Source organism: Nipponia nippon, unplaced genomic scaffold (genome assembly GCF_047370975.1).
Source record: "Nipponia nippon isolate SJK-2023a ecotype South Korea unplaced genomic scaffold, ASM4737097v1 scaffold_30, whole genome shotgun sequence".
NCBI classification, from domain to species: Eukaryota; Metazoa; Chordata; class Aves; order Pelecaniformes; family Threskiornithidae; genus Nipponia; species Nipponia nippon.
The window spans coordinates 3,029,760-3,035,892 of NW_028262348.1; the positions used below are offsets into that span (position 1 = coordinate 3,029,760).

The 6,133-nt window shown below is 51.6% G+C and overlaps 1 long non-coding RNA gene across 1 annotated transcript; it reads right to left on the reverse strand.

Moving 5' to 3' along the window:
* Window positions 1-2,633: 2,633 nt before the first annotated feature.
* On the reverse strand, window positions 2,634-5,855 carry LOC148054406 (uncharacterized). Its single transcript, XR_015707244.1, has 4 exons — window positions 5,788-5,855; window positions 4,984-5,106; window positions 4,004-4,083; window positions 2,634-3,112 (listed from the first exon to the last, which is right to left on the reverse strand). It is a non-coding gene; the product is annotated as an uncharacterized LOC148054406 (long non-coding RNA).
* Between the last annotated feature and the right edge of the window lie 278 nt (window positions 5,856-6,133).

Below are 6,133 nucleotides of genomic sequence, written 5' to 3' on the forward strand. Positions count from 1 at the left end.
ACCAAGGAAAGGCTGCTTCTCTCGGGGTCCTGGCTGCAGAAACAACAGCATCCAGGGCCAGGCAGTCAGTAACACATGTGGGGTGGGTGAGCGGGTGTTTACACTGGATATAAATGATCCTTACAGTCTGGGCTGGAGGTTTGATTGCCTGACAGTCCTACCATACCTATGGCTCGAGTGCACAAGTTCTTGAATGTTTTCATTATTTTTTCATTTGTAATTTTATTTCATAATAGTAACAAGACACCTCGGGGCAATGTGTTTCCAGGGGATTATTGCCTTCAGCTTTTTGCTTTATGACACATGCCATAATCGCCAAGAAATGTACAACCTGTCATATCTCATTACTTAAACATGGGTTATATATCCATGTATTAGGCGCGATGGATAGACCAGGGCCATAAAATTATATGGACATTTGGTGGCAAAAGTTAGTTTGTGCAAGCAGTTCCTGAGAATGGCTTGCAGCTGGGCTAGCTCCATTCGGACCCATCCTCAACTTCAGAGCTCTTAGAAGTTATTTTTGCTCTTACTCTTCCCACAGAGCCATCGCAGAAGATGCATAAACTAATTCTGTGGTCTCGTGTTCCTCTGCTTCCCCCTTAGCTTGGCAAGGTTCACCCCATCTACAGACACTACCAAGAAACACCCTCCAGGCAAGCTCAGCCCTGGGGTGACTCACAAAAGTCCCCTGAGGACTTGCAAAAAGCAAGTCCCAAGTCAGGCTCCTTCTACATTTACTACCCACTGCCTATAGAGAACCATTCACAAGACTTGTTGGAGACCCACGATGTGGATGAAGAAAAAGGAGAGAACACAGAACTTGGGGCATGAGCTGCTTTCTTTCAAGGAATGGTGTCATTCTGGATTTATTTTATAGTTTCAGTCAGTCTGGGCATCTGGCACAGGAAGCCAAACGTCTGAAAACAGGGCTCAGACACCCTGGCTTTTGGTCAGCTGCTGGTAGTCAGTAGGTGACCCGCAGGTGTGCTCTGCAGGTAATGTTCTCCTTGGCCAACAAGGTTGGGTGAGATGGGCAGGACCCACATTCAGAGCAGCCTCACAAAAAGCCCTCAGCACGCCAGGATGCTTTAACCGGAGCTGTTGCACCATGGCCAAGAAGGGCTGGTGATTATGAGCTCCTCTCTGGTGCCTGCAGGAACTCAAACAGGAGGCTATTCATGGGGATCCGGCCATTCCCAGCAGCAGTACTGGCTCTGGCTCCCAGCACTCCACTGCCCTCAGCATACTGGGAAGTTATGTCACCCCCGAGGAGTCACTGGACAGCCTCTGATGCCTCTTCTCAGCAGCGCACAAGGCTGGGGTTACAGCTGCCTGCAGCCTGGCAACCGAGGAGAACATCAGCACCCGGCTAAGCACACAATGAAGCTGAAGCAGATGAAGAGTGCTTTTGTACAACTCCAACACAAAAATGCTCTTCAGATCAGAGGTTCCTGACCTACCCCCTTGCAAAAGAAGATCAAGCTGAAGACTAACTATGCAGAAACAGCAGGCTAGAGGGGACCTCTCTGGAAGGCTGTGGGGCAGATAGCCCTTCATTATGATGGGCCCAAATCCTTTCTTGGTTGGACTTGATGATCTTAAGGGTCTTTTCCAACCTAAATGATTCTATGATTCTTGAGATGCTGGTGGATCTAAGGGACAGCGTAAGCAAGCAGGACAAATCCCTCGTGTATCTGACTAAGACTGTAAAAGGCATTTATGAGATGCTGTAGAAGACCCTCTTAAGCCTTTGCCATACAACTGCAAGTGCCTTTCTCTGGCTGGGAACGCTCACAATAAGGCTCTGAGAGCTGGACCACCAGGAAGAGCATTACCGAGAGGTAAATTGGGATTCCTGGTTTGTCTGGCAGGCTCCGTTGCAGTGCAAGTCTTGCACTCGGCTCTGAATGACAGTTCTGTGCTAGCCCGGGCAGCAGACACTGGCCTTCCAGCCCAGTCCGTCCTGGAGATTTCCCAGGACCACGGGGAGGCTCAGTCCCCGCTCAGTTAGGCTAGGATGGCGATGTATTTTTTTGTTTGGCTGGAGAGAGCCTGCACTTAACCACAAAGCCTAGAAGAATCCATGACCTAGCCCTTTAGAAACACAAGCACGAAATAAATTCACAACAAGGCTTTTCATCTCCAGGGAAGTTCATCTTACCCGAGTCCTGGAACAATGTCACAGGGGCAGAGTCTTCCTTTCTCCAGGGAGTGTTGGCGATGGGGCTCGCAGCGGGTTTTCCATGTGCTGTGCCTTTAAGCTCATTATACTTCTGCCTCCATTTCCAAACAGCAGCCTTTTTGTTCTCCAGGCTGCTGCAACTTGCAGATATGTGCACCGTGCCTTCTTTTGCAGAGACTTTTTTTTTTTAATCTTTCTTGCTGTTCTCCATAATCTAAAGTTAAAGACATTCAGCTTAAAAATACATGGTCGCGGTGGTTTTTTCCAGACCACCTCCACGCCCCTCAGAAACCAAAGGTACTTTCTCAGTTGAGCAGGATCAGCCTCCCCCAGGTGACAAAGGCAATTTATTAAGACATAAACTACAATTACACACAGTCAAATGCTCCTCTTGGATATACAGAGTTAAATCTCCTTTGCTGCCATCCTCAGATGGACACCCCGCAAACAAAGCGCCTACATCACTTCTGCTATACCTGCTCACACTCAAGTTTCCTTTTATTCTCCACTCAAGAGCGGCTAAACATAAATCTCGGTCTTCCCAGTAGCTTCTAAAGGTTTTTTCTCCTTGCCAAGTTTCCTCCCAGCTCCCAGAGGGCAAACAGCAGCCACACAGCCCCTTTTGTGCTCCAGGGCTCGGCTAACAGGCCCCACCTGGGCTGGCAGGCAGGAGGGGTGCCCTCGGCCACGCGCCGCGGGCTGGCACCCCATCAAAGCGGGCTTTGAGAGGGAGCTGCTGCTGGGTCTGCGACGGCAAGGGCACCTCGCCGAGCCCCAGCGCTGCGAAGGAGGAGGGGGTCTGCAGGGCAGGGCCTGGGGCAGCCCACGGGTGCCTGGGCTTGGGTGCTGGAGGCTCCTGGGGAGATGCTGCTTGCAGGTGAGAGCCAGGGCATAAGAGATCAGCCTCGGAGGAGAAAGCTGCGTTCTCTGTGTTTGTTTGAAAAAGCACAAAGTACAGATCTGAGTCTCACCGAGTTCACAGTCTGAGGGATGAAAATCAGACCCTACAACTTTACAAATGGGACTTCCTCACCCCCATTCTCTCTAGGTTGTAAAATCTGAGATGCAGGCACAGGTGTAGACAAGACCCAGCTGGAGATGTTCCTGTCCCAGCTCCTCACCAAAGCCTCCCCATTCCCTCCACTCAGCCTGTGGAAGGGGACATGTGAGTGCTCCCTGTATTGCAAAATCAGTTAAAATCAGCTTTAAGGGATGCCCCTGGGTCCTATTCTGCTCTTAGGGTGCAGCACCTTCTGGGGGAGGAATGGTAACGCCATCCAGGACCCTGCAGCATCCAGCGCCCCACAACATCTGAAGCCCCACCAGCTCTTGCTCTGCAGCCTGGAGGGCTCAAACAGGGCTCGCTGCGGTGGACACAGGGTCCCCTGCGCTGGTGGGGCTTGGGCACATCTGTTGGCTGCTGGGCCAGTGGCTCCGGATGGGGACAGCCACTGGGGTCTGTCCTGGGCCATAAAACTCTTCTGGGGGTCACATAGCAAGTTAGTGAAATTCTGTAGTTACCTGGGGAGAGGTTCAGGTAATGGAGAAAGAAAAAAAAAAAAAAAACCAAAACCCACAGGAGAGAACAATAAATCATCGGCAATGGCTTCTTTTCCTCTTGCCTTCTCTCAGCTTTTTTTTTTCCCCCCCTCCATTATTGTCCTGGTTCTTTGTTTTATCTTTTTTCTTTTGGTCTTCTGACATTTCTATATCACTTTCTTGTCCTGCTCTGTCCTTTTCATTCCTTTTTTTCCCTCCTTTTTCTGCACATGTGCTTTTTCTGTGCAAACTACAGTCCATGTTTCATTTACATCTTACCTGGCATGCGTGTCTGCTGTTCGTGCACGGTATCATGGTCTAGGTCGTGGTTTGCATGTGTTGGTGATGTGCTCCCATTTCTTTTTTTTTTTTTTTTGAGAAAAAAAATATACGGTTTTCCTTAGTGGTGCCTTCATATTAAAAAAATCCCACACACTTTAAAGTCTTGTCTAATGCCCGTTCTCTCTCCCATGTCAGGCACTGGCCACTGCAAAGGGACACACAAGGACCGCAGTCCCAGTTCATGGCAGCACAGCACCGCTGCCCGTTCCTGTCCTAAGCAAACCAGTGCTGGAGGAAGAGCCCAAGATCTCAAACACCTGCAGACAGGTCTGGGGACGATGGGATGACAACATGTTTCATCCTCTCCTGCAGCATCTTCTCCCCCTGCCCGGCCCTTTGGGATCACTGCAATGGGCAGATCATACCAAGGAGGGAGCGATTCCGGCTGCTGGCAGACTAAGGAAGCCTTCGCTTATACTTCCATCGTGTTTCCAGTCCTGGCAGGAATGTATTTATTTATAAATAAAAAACAACACTGTGATCTCATGTCTGGGATGAAGCAGGTCCTGACAAGTCACGCAAAACGGTTCCTGTTACTGCAGGGACCAGAATAGCAACATCCAGCCCAGGGCTCTGCTAGCAGGCGGATTAGCTTCAGAAAGACACTTTGGGAACCTACCCTGGGAAGAGCAGGATATTTTTGGTTTCCAAAAGGTCCTTATGTATTAAGATAAAGGGGAAGAGTGAAGAGGAAGATGGGCAAAGCGTGCTGTGCACAGTTCTTCCAGCACCCTTGAAAATACACAGCGGTTCTCCAGCCCCTCTCTTTCCCTTGCATTTCACAAGGCCCTCCAAGGGGCGAGGGCCCTCCATCAATCCCAGGGGTTACACAAAGTCCTTTCCCTTTACAAATATCCCCCCATTCCCTGCGCTTGCCTCTCAGTTTCCTCCGTTTCTCGTGCCGGGGCGATACTCACGCGGTGACGCTGCGGAGCAGGGCCCCGGCTCCCACGCAGCCTCGCTGCCTCCCGCGTGGCCGCCGTGGCGTGAGCGGCACCAGGTTTCTTGGATGCGCACCGCCAAAACATAGCGCTTCTCATCTTGGATGGGTTAAAATGCATTTAAAATCAAGCTAGGGAGTATTCTGAAGCAAACTCCCTGTTTCAATTAGTCTCCAAAATCTCAAGTCTGAGATTCCTTGCTTGGGGAAAACCTTCTCCCAGACTGGGAAGCAACCCACTGAGAGGTGTAAGTGCCTGGGGGCTGCAAGCCAGGTGTGTCACACCAAATAATGGGAAAAAAAAACCCCAAACCATCTGTTCCTGGTATGGTCCAGCCCAGGTGAGACGCAGGGTGACAGGGACGAGGTGCTGCCGAGTGGGTAAGCCACCTCCGGGCGAGGGTGAGCTGCTGCCGGCCACGGTCGCGCCCGGGGATCCCCGGGTCGGGGGGACCGGAGGGGCCGGGAGCAGGACCCGAGCATCCCCGGTACCAGGACCCGAGCATCCCCGGTGCCGGGGAGCGGTCCTTCCCCGGGCCCGGAGCCACTAGAGGGCAATAGCGGTATGTCCCACGCCGCCAGCGGCTACCGCCGGCCGGGGGGGCAGCGAGGGATGCCCAGGGGCTGCTCGGGGGTCCACAGGGACACATCAGGGCACCTTGCTCTCCTGACGATAAGGGGAGGGGAAAAAAAAAAAAAAAAAAAAAAAAAAAAAAGAGTCTTTTTGAACTTTCCTGCTCGGTTTAAGCACTGCAGGTGGGTAAGGGGAGAGGGGAGGCACCTTTAGCATCCATGCAGCATCCAGGACATCGCAGGCGCTCTCAGGCTGTTGCAGTTCAGAGCCATCACTCCAACACAAAGCAGAGAGGCATGGTCCCAGGTGAGCCACATTTATCCCCTGCTGATTAGGCTAATTTAGGGAAAAACCTGTTCCTGCTCAAGATAGGCAGGTGTCAGCAGTTGGCTTCCCCCTTGCTAGAAATATTGGAGCCACTCTCTCTGGTGTGCCTCTGATTTTCACAGGGATGCATTTTCTTGCTCCCACAATGCACCCCATCACCTCTCCATGGGACGTTCCCTTTTCCCCAGGCCTGGAAGCTGGTTGCTCCCAAGTGTGACCCTTTGCT